Genomic DNA, 14716 nt, shown 5'->3' on the forward strand with positions numbered 1-14716 from the left:
GGTGTTGGAGGAGTTGCAGTGTCTTTGTGGATCTGGAGAAAGCATTTTATAGAGTACCAAGAAAACAACTGTTGTACTGCTGGCAGTATGTACAGGGAGTGCAGAATTATTAGGCAAGTTGTATTTTTGAGGAATAATTTTATTATTGAACAACAACCATGTTCTCAATGAACCCACAAAACTGATTAATATCAAAGCTGAATGTTTTTGGAAGTAGTTTTTAGTTTGTTTGTAGTTTTAGCTATTTTAGGGGGATATCTGTGTGTGCAGGTGACTATTACTGTGCATAATTATTAGGCAACTTAACAAAAAACAAATATATACCCATTTCAATGATTTATTTTTACCTATGAAACAAATATAACATCTCCACATTCACAAATATACATTTCTGACATTCAAAAACAAAACAAAAACAAATCAGCGACCAATATAGCCACCTTTCTTTGCAAGGACACTCAAAAGCCTGCCATCCATGGATTCTGTCAGTGTTTTGATCTGTTCACCATCAACATTGCGTGCAGCAGCAACCACAGCCTCCCAGACACTGTTCAGAGAGGTGTACTGTTTTCCCTCCTTGTAAATCTCACATTTGATGATGGACCACAGGTTCTCAATGGGGTTCAGATCAGGTGAACAAGGAGGCCATGTCATTAGTTTTTCTTCTTTTATACCCTTTCTTGCCAGCCACGCTGTGGAGTACTTGGATGCGTGTGATGGAGCATTGTCCTGCATGAAAATCATGTTTTTCTTGAAGGATGCAGACTTCTTCCTGTACCACTGCTTGAAGAAGGTGTCTTCCAGAAACTGGCAGTAGGACTGGGAGTTGAGCTTGACTCCATCCTCAACCCGAAAAGGCCCCACAAGCTCATCTTTGATGATACCAGCCCAAACCAGTACTCCACCTCCACCTTGTTGGCGTCTGAGTCGGACTGGAGCTCTCTGCCCTTTACCAATCCAGCCACGGGCCCATCCATCTGGCCCATCAAGACTCACTCTCATTTCATCAGTCCATAAAACCTTAGAAAAATCAGTCTTGAGATATTTCTTGGCCCAGTCTTGACGTTTCAGCTTGTGTGTCTTGTTCAGTGGTGGTCGTCTTTCAGCCTTTCTTACCTTGGCCATGTCTCTGAGTATTGCACACCTTGTGCTTTTGGGCACTCCAGTGATGTTGCAGCTCTGAAATATGGCCAAACTGGTGGCAAGTGGCATCTTGGCAGCTGCACGCTTGACTTTTCTCAGTTCATGGGCAGTTATTTTGCGCCTTGGTTTTTCCACACGCTTCTTGCGACCCTGTTGACTATTTTGAATGAAACGCTTGATTGTTCGATGATCACGCTTCAGAAGCTTTGCAATTTTGAGATTGCTGCATCCCTCTGCAAGATATCTCACTATTTTTGACTTTTCTGAGCCTGTCAAGTCCTTCTTTTGACCCATTTTGCCAAAGGAAAGGACGTTGCCTAATAATTATGCACACCTGATATAGGGTGTTGATGTCATTAGACCACACCCCTTCTCATTACAGAGATGCACATCACCTAATATGCTTAATTGGTAGTAGGCTTTCGAGCCTATACAGCTTGGAGTAAGACAACATGCATGCAGAGGATGGTGTGGACAAAATACTCATTTGCCTAATAATTCTGCACTCCCTGTATGTGAGACTGGTGCGGGACATCTATGAAAACATCTAAACAGTAGTGAAGTGTCCGGCAGGAGTAACAGATGGGTTCAAGATGGGAGTGGGATTATATCAGGGATCCTCTCTGAGCCTATAATGGACACTGAGGCAGGCAAACAGGAAGGAATCGTTTTTACTACTACAGGAGTTGTTTGACTCCTCTTGCAGTCATTGTTCAGTCAAACTCAAAGCTGGGGCTTCTTTTTCAGTGTGACCAGCAGACTAGTTTTCATTTATCACCACTGTCAGTATTGAATAACTGGATTTTAACATTTATAAGGTGGAACTATTATGCTTTTCCTTATTTTGTGCCATGCATATACTCTCCCAGTGGTGGGGGTCTACACTTAAAATGAGCAGTAATTCATATAATGAGGCCACGTAAACTCTGTGAGCAAAAAACTCAGGCTGCAGGCTACACTAAATACTCAGTCAGCTTTGGTTCTGAATAATATCCATGTACTGTGTCTGCCACAGCACGTAGTCTGAAAAATGATCTACAGTCCTAGTTCCTACAAAAGTCTTGAATGTAAGAGACAAAGTAAGAAAAAACACAACATTTATACAAAAGTTCTGAAAATGAAAACAAAAAAACAGAAATGTTTCTGTGTCCTCTGCTTCCTGTCTCATCCTTCACATGATGACAATGACAGAAAGTTACACTGGCACAAAGTGGGACACATAATGGCCTCACATGTGGACAAAGCAGCACTGTGCACACACTAGGCTGTAGTACATCGCACAAATACCCTCCCCGCATCTGTGTGGGAACAACAAGCTCAGAGTGTCATGATGTCACACAAAGCTCATACATTGTGCCTCCATGCAGAAATGCTTCTCACCAACACAGGCAGCTCATCAGTCTGTAAACATTATATATCTATATCTATATATCTATATATATACACATATTTATGTATATATATATATATATGTATATATACATATATATATACATATATATATGTGTGTATATATATATACATATATATATGTTTATATATATATATATATATATATATATATATATATATATATATGTTTATATATATATATATATATATATATATATATATATATATATATATATATATATATACATACACATATATATATATACACATATATATATATGTGTATATATATATATATATATACACATATATATATATACACACATATATACACACATGTGTGTGTGTAGATATGCAGGAGGATTCTTTTTTCCTTGGTTCTCATGAAGATATATATACAACTAAAATATCACTGAAGTTAATGATAAGCCCTAATTGAATGATGTAATTCCTCTTATGTCCACCAGGAGGAGCCTGAGATCCTCAGTTTAGACTGAAACTAAAATATTTTTTGGACTTTTCATTGCATCTACACTCTCAGCTGATGTGCTCCGGAGCTTTTAGAAGAATCTCACGGTCTTTATCAGTAAGACATAGTGAGAAAGATTTGCTACACATACAGTGATAACAAAGTATAGCAGAGACAAATTGTATACAACTGTGTTATACTAACAAGCTTTATTGAAGTGTTTATACACAAGTTACAGAAATTCCACAGACATTAGAATTGTAGCATAAAGTAGTTATTAATGACGCTGACAGGTTACGATAGGCTGTAATCATCACACCTTGACAGATGAAAGAAAAGCAGATTCAACATCTTCACAGAAAAGTCTTTTCAAATTACTTCAAATAGACAAAGACGAAAGAGGAACAAATGAGTTCAGTGATTTCTAACACAATTTTAAAGAGACACAAAACATGTGTGTCTTGGAAGACACTGAGGAAACAAAGCAAAGCTACAATGAAATGCAAAGCACCTTAGATAAAATGACTACAAATGATATAAAACATCAAAGGAAAGACGCACACTGATGACAAAGAGATGTACAGCAGACAAACTTACACAACATCTTACACACTCAATGTTCTGGGAGAATTAGATAAAGCTGTGTGAGGATAGGTTCCAATTACCACATCAAAAAGATGCGACAAACAAACAAGCAAACAAACAAACAAACAAAAACCACACAAACAAACAAACAAACAAAAACAACTTCCCAAAGACATAAAAGCATTTCAAACAGACACAGAACAACTTCAAAGAGATCCCCAATAACTTCAGATACACGAAAGATTACTTCAAAAAAACCCAAATGGCCACAAAAAGCATCTTCAGTGCAAAGCTCTGAAGGGCCTCTATAATATCTGTGCCCATAGGTCCGTTTCCTTTCATCTGTCCATGTGGACAGTATGTACAGCAGGAAGGAAAATAAACCAACAGATTTGTTTGACCACCACTGTCATGCCGAGGTGGGTGACTTAACTCTAACACGTTACACTAACTGGATACTCAACATTGAAAATGAATATGTATAATAAAAATGTATGAAAGGCAGTATGTCAAGTTGTATCTTACATAACAACAATCCTGACGTGAGTTATAGGTAATAATTTGAGCTGTGTTTGGTGATGTAACTGTTACTCAGCGTCGGGGAGGGGTTAACAGAGGAAGTAATCTCATTAGAGACCTACTTAATGGAATTCTTATTCTATTAAGCAGGAGCTGTGTCTTTAAGCCTTGTGATGGATAGTACAGCTGTTTCAGAGTTTTTTCTCATTGAGAAAAAGTTTTACTGCCTAGTTTAGAATAAATTGTTTTGTTGGGGTTTTCCTTTTTCAATTTCCAAACTAAACTGGATAGAACTTCATCTTTGGCTCTCTTCCACAGTGTGCCATTTTATCCTGTCTCCCTCCCCTTATTCCCAACCAATCATGACAGCCTGGTTCTGCTGGATGTTTCTTCCTGTTATGAAGGAGTTTTTCCTTCCCACTGTCACTTTCTCGTAGGGGATCGTCTGATCGTCTTGTATTATTGTCAAATCTTTACCTTTATATATAAAGCATCTTGAGACAACAAACCACATGAAATTTTCAAGACTGAAAAAGAAATTCAACACCTGCTAAAATCAAACACTGAGAATCATGTTTGTTCACTATAATTGGTAATATAATGATGTCACACTATTAAGCATCATTAAGGTATTAGCAAGTGCTTAATTCATTATTTATATATCATTACACCTTCGCAGTATATGGGAATTTTTGATCCTTCTTGTAAAAGTCCAGTTGTCACATCAGACACTGATGTTGAACCAGAATATTGGTCTGGCTCAGAGATTTCCTCTTTTTCATCCCAAAGGTGTTCTGTCACTTTGAGCTCAGCAGTCCAGTCAAGTTCTTCCACATCAGACTCACTCATCCATGTCTGTTTGGACCTTACTTTGAGTACTGATGCACAGTCATGTTGGAACAGGAAGGGACATCACCAAACTCTTCGCACAAAACTGGGAGCATGAAAATATTCAAAATGTCTTGGCGTGCTGAGGCATGAAGTGTTCCTGTCACTGGAACAAAGGGGCCGAGCCCAACAGCCCCACACCATAATCCCACTCTACAAAACTTTGCACAGTACAGTCAGACACATAGCGAAGCGTGATTTATCACTCCAGAGAACAAGTCTCCATTGCTCTAGAGTCCAGTGGCGGCGTGCCTTACACCACTGCATTCTATGCTTTGCATTGCGATTGGTGATGTGAGGCTTTGATGCAGCTGGCCATGGAAACCCATTCCAGGAAGCTCTCTACTGATAATTCATGAGCTAATCTGAAGGCTACCAGAAGTTTGGAGGTCTGTAGTGATGAAGTCTACAGAAAGTTAGTGAACTCTACACAATATGTGCCTCAGCACCCTGATTTTACAAGGCTGCGTTGCTGTTGTTCCCAATCATTTCCACTCTGTGGAATATTTAGTGGAAAGAAAATTTCACAGTTGGAGTTGTTACACATGTGGCATTGATCACAGTATCATGCTGGAATTCACTGAGCTCCTCAGAGCGACCCATTCATATTGACTGACTGATGACTGCCTGGCAGCCAAGAGTAGCTAGTGAAAAACTGGCAGTTTGTGTTGCACTTTTTCCAGTTTCACTACTAGAAAGTAGTTAGTGAAAGTTTGCAGACAAGTCAGTGCTTTCCATAAAGTCTGTTTGCAACCAAAGCAATGACAAAAAGATCTTTGGTGCAGCCATGCACCAGCAGCCACTCACCAACTGCTTGAGGAATAGATATTTTTCATTAGTGACTGGTAACTGCCAAGAGCAGACGATAGCATCACAGTGGGACACATCCAAGAAAGAGCTGTAAGTATGAAGAGTTGGACAGCACCAGGCCCTGACATGATTCCCACCTACTGGCTAAAAAGGTTAACCTAAGGTCAAACAGTCCTCATCCCCCAAAATCCCCAGAAGGGACCTATTTAACCACTGGCCAATAACCTGCATCAGCACCGCGTGGAAGTTCCTGTTAGGCATCATAGCAGTTAAGGTGAACAGCTAAATGGCTCAATACATGAGCATGTCCCAGAGGAAAATTGGCAGTAACACAACAAGAAAACCCTAAGACTAACACCAGAGGCTACCTTCAAGCTTCAAGTCACCATCAAGTCCAGGATTTACCAATTAGATGCTCTGTCACCACTGCTGTTCTGCACAGGCCTGAACCCCCACAGCCAGATGAGACTGATTATGGAAAGGAGCACCGCCTCTGCATGGATGAAATCAAGTTGAATGCCAGGAGTCAGACACTGATTGACTGATCCACACCACTAGGATCTAAAGCAACGGCATTGGGACATCATTCAGACTGGAGACATGCGATTGGAAGGTAAAAAAAAGAGAGGGAAGTCAGACCTGAGGGAACTACAGTACCAGACATCAAGAACAGCTACAAATATCTTGGAATCCCACAAGTAAATGGGAACCATGAAGAGGTCACGAGGGAAGCTGCATCCACCAAATGCTCACAGAGAGTAAGACAAGTCCTAAGGAGCCAGCAGAATGGGAAGGACAAGATCCAGGTAATCAACAGCTGCTCCCTGCCGCTCCTCAGATACTCCGCTGGATAATAAGCTGGCCAAAGAAGGAGATAGCAGCATCGTTTTCTGATATTTACTATATTGTAGGAGGTGCCGTAGGCATCAAGTGCAATGTGTGTCAGGGAGCCGTCAGGGTGGAGGCCAGTCTGATCACTGGCTATTGAGGCTGGCTACTGGGACATGGAACATAACCTCTTTGGTGGGGAAGGAGCCTGAGGTAGCTCGTGAGGTTGAGATACCAAAGAAAAAGCAGTCTAACAATGACATCAGTGGGAAAAAGAGGTAGCGAGATCAAGCTTTTTTAACTTTCACTGGGATGTCTATTTTACTTTGAGCAGTATGCTGAAGAAAGTGCCAAGCACACATGCTTTGTCCTGTATGAAAGGCCTTGAAAGAACACTACAACAGGGCAACCAGGAAAACTGAGCTTTGTATTGTACTCAATTATTTGGCAGCCCTAACCAAGTAGCTCTTTTTCCTAAACATAAATAAGAAATTTCAAGCCAGGCAATATTTTTTGGGGCGGTAAACAAAGCAAACAGTAAATAAAAAATAAAAATAAAAAGTGTGGTCCTCCAATTGTGCTCCAAAATAATAGATATAAAATCTGTATGAAGACAAATCATTTTAATGTACACATCAAAGGATTGTAGGGGATTCTGGTGCAACTGTAACCAGGAACATAAATAAACAGATTACAACAAACTGCTCTGTGACCGGGACAAATACAAATTAATAATAATGATAATAATGTGACACCTTAGCATGTGCTTGTCCACAGCTGGCCAAAGGAGGAGATAGAAGCCACTGACATCAAGACCAGGAAGCTCCTGACCATGCATGGAGGGTTTCACCTCAAGTCCAGCACTTCCTTCCTTCCGCATACTAAGCGGAAGCAAGGAGGCCGGGGACTGGTGAGTTCCTGTCCAGGATGAGGCAACAACCATCCACGAATACCTCAGGAAGATCGCCCCAACCGACCGCGTGCTCAGCACATAACAGCAGGGTGCAAGATGCTAGCAGGCAGGGCATACATGGAACGCCATAACCAAGTGGCCGTCATAGTATACAGGATCATCTGTGCCAAGTACGGCAGGGAGGTGCCGAGGTCAAAATAGGAGACGCCCCCAAGGGTGGTGGAGAATGACCGCGCTAAGATCCTGTGGGACTTCCAGATACAGACGGACAAAATGGTGATGGCTAGTGCCGGACATAGTGGTGGTAGACAAACAGAAGAAGACGTGATCGATGTCGCGATACCGAATGACAGCAACATCAGGAAGAAGGAACACGAGAAGCTGGAGAAATACCAAAGGCTCAGAGAAGAGCTGGAGAAGATGTGGAGGGTGGAGGTAACAGTGGTCCCAGTGGTAATCGGAGTGCTCGGTGCCATGTCTAAAACTGTGCCATCTCCAACTCTCTCAGTTACTGATTACAGCCTGTAGACTGACTTCTGTGTGACAGGTGCAGGCTAAATTTTTTAAAAGAAGTCACCATGGTTGCTGGTGCCTTGGTGTTAGTTTAGGTTGGTATAAATGAAATTCACTATTCACTAATGTTAACATTTTCTGTGATTTTCTCTGCTAACATCACAAAGTAACCATCGCCACGCTATGACCAAATTCAGGGGCTGCATCCTGGACATTTATACAAATTAGGGCTGGGCGATATGGCCTAAAATCCATATCGCGATATAATTTGAAGCATGTGCGGTAACGATATATATCACGATACATATTCTTTTCTTCTGTATAACGTATTTTCCACACAAAAAATACTTTAATTTTCTCAAAAATCGAGAGTGTGCCTTATGTATGAATTCTGGTTGTGCTTACTGACCTCGAACCGATTTCTGCGTGCAGAAATCTGTTAAAAAATGTTTTAGTACAACTTTGGTAAGCCGCACTGCTTGATGGATCGTCAGAGCATTACGGCTGCCGTAGTGAAAAGCTTCGCGGAGTAATCTGGGTCCAAAACTCCGTCCATTTCAGGTCCCAAAGTCAAACGAACACTAAGAGTTAAAAACGGTCTAAATTCTTTCATCTTTAATTAAATCATCAGCGTTGCTGCTTTATCGGGTGTAACAATTAAGTTTTACAGAACAGAACAAAACAGAATTGATTAAATTTAACGGAGTTAGAAGTTAACAGGAAGTTAGCTCGCTAGTTTACACCTAAACATTTCATACCATGTTCTGACAGAGACTTTTGAAACTAATTAAAACGTACAGCTCTGCTACCACTTCCAACATAAATGAAGACAGGAAACTAAACAGCAGTGGCGTTTGCAGGATTACTGAAGTTGGATTACCTGGTATATAATGATGTGCTACGTGATTGCTAGCGACACAGCTATGTTAGCATAACATTAGCACAGTGAAGCTGGAGGATGAACGCCAACTTTTTTTCCACTCATTAAAAGTTAACGTGAGGGATTCTGGTGGTCAGGGACAAATGCAATCGCATAGCAGGATGCTATACACGGGCAAACTTCAGTCAGGAGAACAACTGAGATTATTCATCCACAATACGAGGTTAGTTATTAATATACTGCAACAACATGGGAATAGAACAGCTGCAGAGAATTCAACATTAATGAATCAATGTTACGGAAGTGGAGGAAGTGCAGTTTTTGGCTTTCCCCATATTTCAAAAGTGCTTCATCTCTTTGCTATGACTGTCGCCCGGCATAATTTGCAGATGATAATGGTTGTAGCCACTGCGATGCTTTTGACCAAAACAGGCGCAGCTTGATGACATCATCAACATGCGCTATCAGATAGAGCGGTATAGTCAAAATCTCTATCGTTGGCCAAATTTATATCGTTTATATCGTATATCGTTTATATCGCCCACCCCTAATACAAATGTAAAAACATTTTAACAAATGTTAAAATAATGAATAATCTTAAAACATTCAATTTGGCTACATTTTCAGGTCCTCCGTACTTTCAAAGTCTTTCTGTCCACTGGCCAAATGTTTGGTGTAGAGGTCTGAGCACTCCTCACTGCACTGCCAGCATAGACTATGCTGTTAAACTTGTGTTTTGTAGTTTTGTCCTTGGAATGAACCAGTTTTTGTCTGAGGATCTGTCTGGGTTAGAAGTGCACTGTCATGTTTGGAGAAAATTCTCCTGAGTCTCTGACAAACCTGCTACATAAGGGATGACAGTGTTGTAAATGGACTGGTTCTTATATAGCGCTTTTCTACTCTTCTGAGCACTCAAAGTGCTTTACACAACTTGTGCATTCACCCATTCACATTGTTCTAAGTGCTTTCTAAGTAGCATTCACACACATTCATACTCCGATGCATCGGATCTGACCCAAGGATATTTGGCATGCAGACTAGGGGAAGCCAGGAGTCGAACCACCAACCTTCCGATCAGTAGATGACCTGCTCTACCGCCTGAGCTACAGCCACTCCGCTTATCATTCTGTTTCTGTCTGGTTGGTGTCTGACCTTATTTCCTGTGTATCTTGTAGGGTCCTGATCCCCCCAAGTTTGTGTTCCAGAGGGGGGTGGGAGTCAAAGAGTAGGTACTGGTCTGTGTGTGTCGGCTTCTGGTAAACTGAAGTGTTGAGGCTTCCATCTTCCTCGATGCGCACGGCACAGTCCAGACATGGCAAACTGTTATCCTTTGAATCTTCCCTGGTGAACTTTATATTTCTATCCACTGAGTTAATGTGAACAGTGAAGGCTTCTACTTATTTTGACTCCATGTGTCGTCCACATATCTGTATCAGTGGCTGGGTGCTGTCCCTTTAAAAGAGCCAAGAGCCTTTCTTTCCACTTGCTCCATGTAAAGGATGCCTACAGTGGGTGACAGTGGGTAGTCCATGGCACATTCATGCTTCTGTTTGTAGAAACCCTGTATCTAAAACATGTGGTGATAAGGCAGAGGTCAACAGTGTGCAAATTGGACTGGAGGTAAAGCTGTTTCTGTTGTGTAAGGAGCTGTTGCGATGTATTTGTTTTCTAAAAGTCTCCACTTGGACACAGCTACAGTGTAGCCTGTATATGCTTACATGTAGCTATTTACTTGTCTCTCATAGTAGATATCTAATTGGCTAACTTTCCACGTTCTGTCTCCAGAAAATAGAAAATAAATTATGCAACATTTGCTGTAACTTAGCAACACAATATCTGTTATCTCCAGCATGACCAGGCCAGCTTTGATGGTATCATACTGGTTCTGTATACACTGGTATCCCAGATGTTATAAAAGAAACATGATATATTTGGGGTGACCGTGGTTCAGGGGGTTGGTAAGCTCATCTGTAACCGGAAGGTTGCCGGTTCAATCCCCCAGCTCTCTCTGTCCTGGTCGTTGTGTTCTTGGGCAAGACACTTCACCCTACTGGTGATGGCCAGACGATGGCGCGACATGGCAGCCTCGCTTCTGTCAGTCTGCCCCAGGGCAGCTGTGGCTACAACTGTGATTTGCCTCCACCAGTGTGTGAATGAATAGTGGAATTGTAAAGCGCTACATAAATACAATCCATTATTATATTATAATAGTGCAACACAGTATAGCCACTCATTTTCTCTCTCTCTCTTTGAAAATAATAGAAAAACTGTTTCTATTATAATTTAATCTGTTTAGTCAGGTTATACTGGACTCCCCCATATTGTATTACCTCATTTTCATTAGGCCAGCGTTCTGAGATGGTAAGAGTTCTAAAATTTATTGTTGATTTTTAACATGCAAGCTGTATATATATTTACCTAGTAACTCATATATAATTATATTGATTGTTACTATCTTTGCCAAAGATGGACCACATTCCTGTAGAACGTGTTTGCAATGGTTTTAGCAATAGTCACAAATAACAGGGAAATGCATACATTTGTGTCAGATAATGCAGCACAGACTCATCGTGGGCAGACGGTGCTTGCTGCCACACGGCAGGATCCTCCAACCAACCCCCAGGACCAGGACCAGGTCAGACTGACTACTTTTTCTTTTCTCACAGCATGACTATTATGGTTGTGTCCCAATGCAGGGGCTGCATCCTTTGAAGGACCTGGCCTTCGCGGTCTGCGTGGGCCGGGTCCTCTGAAAACTGAGAAGGCTGGAAGTGCGAGGCTGTGAAATTGGACAGTCTAGCCTTCAGATCTGCGTCACCGCTGTCTCGGTGGAGTTTAATAAACTCAGCCGTCTGCTCCTTACTATCTAAAATATAACAGGACACTGGTGTAAACTCTCGAACATCTCACACTTCTGATAATCAGTTGTGTGCTTGACGTTTATTCAGCTGTGTAAAAACTATAACTTTAATCTCAGCCAAACCGATTTACTCAGGAACAAATAAAATACTGAAAAAAACCAAACAGTAACATTTTTAGTTATCTAAGTGACTTATACATCATGTTTAACCTGAGTAGCCAAAGACCGCAGGGGGTTGAAAACAATGAAGCCGGGAGTTCACTGTTCTCGCCGTCTCTAGTGACCTCCCAGGTCAGCTATCGAGCTGATGGGTAACAGACGTCTCCGAAAACATCGGAGCACTTTTGCAAATATGTGATGTCTTGATAAACCGAGCAGATATTTGAAGTTTACACAGCTACATTCTCGCCTGAAAATATCTTAAAAGTTTATTTTGTGACCCAGAAAGAGTAGTAAGAGTAATATTAAAACTAAGTAGCTGCCGCCATTGTTGGAAACTGGAATTGGCTGGGCCGCGCTATGAATTCTGGGATATGGTGGGCCACAAAGGACGCACCCCACCCATCCATGGGGAAAAGGAGGACGCTAGTGATGCGCGAATCATGAAAAATCATTCAACACTCGAGAATCACTTTACTGACTCATGAATCATGATTCACAAGCCCAACTGACTCACTGACTCATCCCTGTTGCTGTTAGCAGCAATATATCTAGCTTATAATTAAAATTGTGGAGAAAAACACAACATCCAGTATCTTAACAAAAAAATTTCTGCTCTGAACTGGAAGAAAAAACCCTGAGTAGAAGCTCACATCAAGAAAATAGCTCCTCGGTTCACAGTAGCATCGCTCTGCTAACATGCTAACAGCACATTTGAGCTACTCACCCCCTCCCTCCTGTGCTGAATCATAGCATGAACGAATCACTCAGGACTCACTCACCCCCTCCCTCCTGGCTCACAGCTTCTTCTTCTTCTTGGTTGGCAACCAATGTTAAGGAGCATTACCGCCCCCTGGCTCACAGCTCAGTGGACATTTAGATGAGAAAATATATATTTGACACATTTAAGGAAAATACTAATAAAATAAAAATAAACAAAATAAATGTTCCCTTTAGAATTTTTTTTGCTCTATAAAATAGTTGTTTTCTTTTAGAATCACTCATCTTAGCAGTACGATTTACATGAAAAGAGAAACAAATTAAGTTTGAATGAAAATGTAAATTTTTTGCACTCTCTGGTCAACTGACTCAGTGAATCAAATGACTCAAAAAACCCGATTCACTTTGGTGAGTGACTCATTCAAACTCGATTCAGTAAAAATAATCAAATTTACCATCACTAGAGACGCATTTGGAGCAGCCTGTCACTACCCGATCCGTACCAGAACCCCGATCAGTACCACGCATGTGCAAAAGGTGTCTACTTTCGGTCGAAGCATTTTATGATAGTTACGGGTCAGAGTATCTGTTAAGATGTTAAGTATCTCTTAAAAAGTTTGCAATAATGAAACATTTCAGTATAATGTAGACAAAAACGAAAAAAAAAAGTTAGTTATGGTTCAGGACTCCCCGATCCTTACTGCGCATGTGCAAAGACGGGACCATACAAATGGGGTCTACCCGATCCGTACCACGCATGTGCAGAGGTTTTCTTCTTCTTCTGTTTCGTTTAATGGCAGTTTACTCCCCAGTGTATGAGGATACAGCCACCTGCTGAGCGACCGAATGAACCCTGAACTATCATCATTACAAATCGTGTTTCTCTATGTGTAAATTTGATTTAGTGATAGTCAAGTGTGTTTATGCTTGTCTGTGCGGAGAGGATTGTTGGAATAGTGATGATGATGTCCACTATCACTGTCAATTGTCAGTAAACACTTAATCTGGCTGATGAATCTTCACGTGACACATTACTAAGTCAGTATTATTAACTCTGTAATTAGGCGCCATTCTTCTTATTTTACGTCGCTGTTGTTCAATCGGGGGAATTGAATTGTTCTCCGTTGAGAACTTCTTCTGTTTTCCTGGCAGTTGGCAACCCATTGAATTACAGCAGGTAGTTGTGCTGCCCTCTAGTGGAAGAGAATGTAATTGTGCTGCCCGTTACTAATCAGGTGGAAGCAGATAATCTTCCATGGCACACCTTTGTGCCGCACCACAGTGGTTTGGAAACACTGCCTTAATCAGCCACATGTAGCAAAGGCCTGCTGCTGTTGGCTGGCACTGTTCATCACTGCAGTAGTGAATACACTGAATAATTTACAGGGCCTGGTTCATCATTCATGAATATCATGTAACCCCAGCAAGATAATACCACCTATCAAAGTATCCAAAGAAATGTCCAGGAAACTTTAAGTGAAATGCTGTTACTTGCAGTTTAATATTACTTGCAGTCATTTGCAGTGTCCACATCAGTGAATAGAAGACACACCAGGTGTTATCTCAGTGAGTCAGTGTGTGATTTTACCAACAGCGATCACAGGATTTCCCATTTTGGCATAATTCAGTTCTACTTCCTCACTCTAACTTCAAAGATGGGAGCGCTACCTTTGAAGAGCAGCAGTGGAAAACTTTTAATTATGAGACATTAAAGTATGGAATAGAGTATTCCTCTACTGATGCGTTTCCAGGACTTTCAGTTTCAATCTGAGAAACAGAAAATTCCTAAGAGCAGATAGTCTTTAAAGGCGGTGATGCAGGCAGCACTTCATTACACATGACTGTGAAGCTCATTCTGCTTCTCAGACTCTAGCAGAATGACTTCGGCATCAGTTCCAGTATCATGATAACTGCTCATCAGGGCATATCCAATCAGTCATTCAGATATATGTCAGTCACCATATTCCTGAAATGTGTATTCAAGCATGAAAAATAGCAGAAAGAATGCCCAGCAATGGCATTAGATATGTGCAGATA

Source organism: Perissodus microlepis, chromosome 1, assembly GCF_051167445.1.
Source record: "Perissodus microlepis isolate ML-2025 ecotype Zambia chromosome 1, ASM5116744v1, whole genome shotgun sequence".
Classification (NCBI taxonomy): domain Eukaryota; kingdom Metazoa; phylum Chordata; class Actinopteri; order Cichliformes; family Cichlidae; genus Perissodus; species Perissodus microlepis.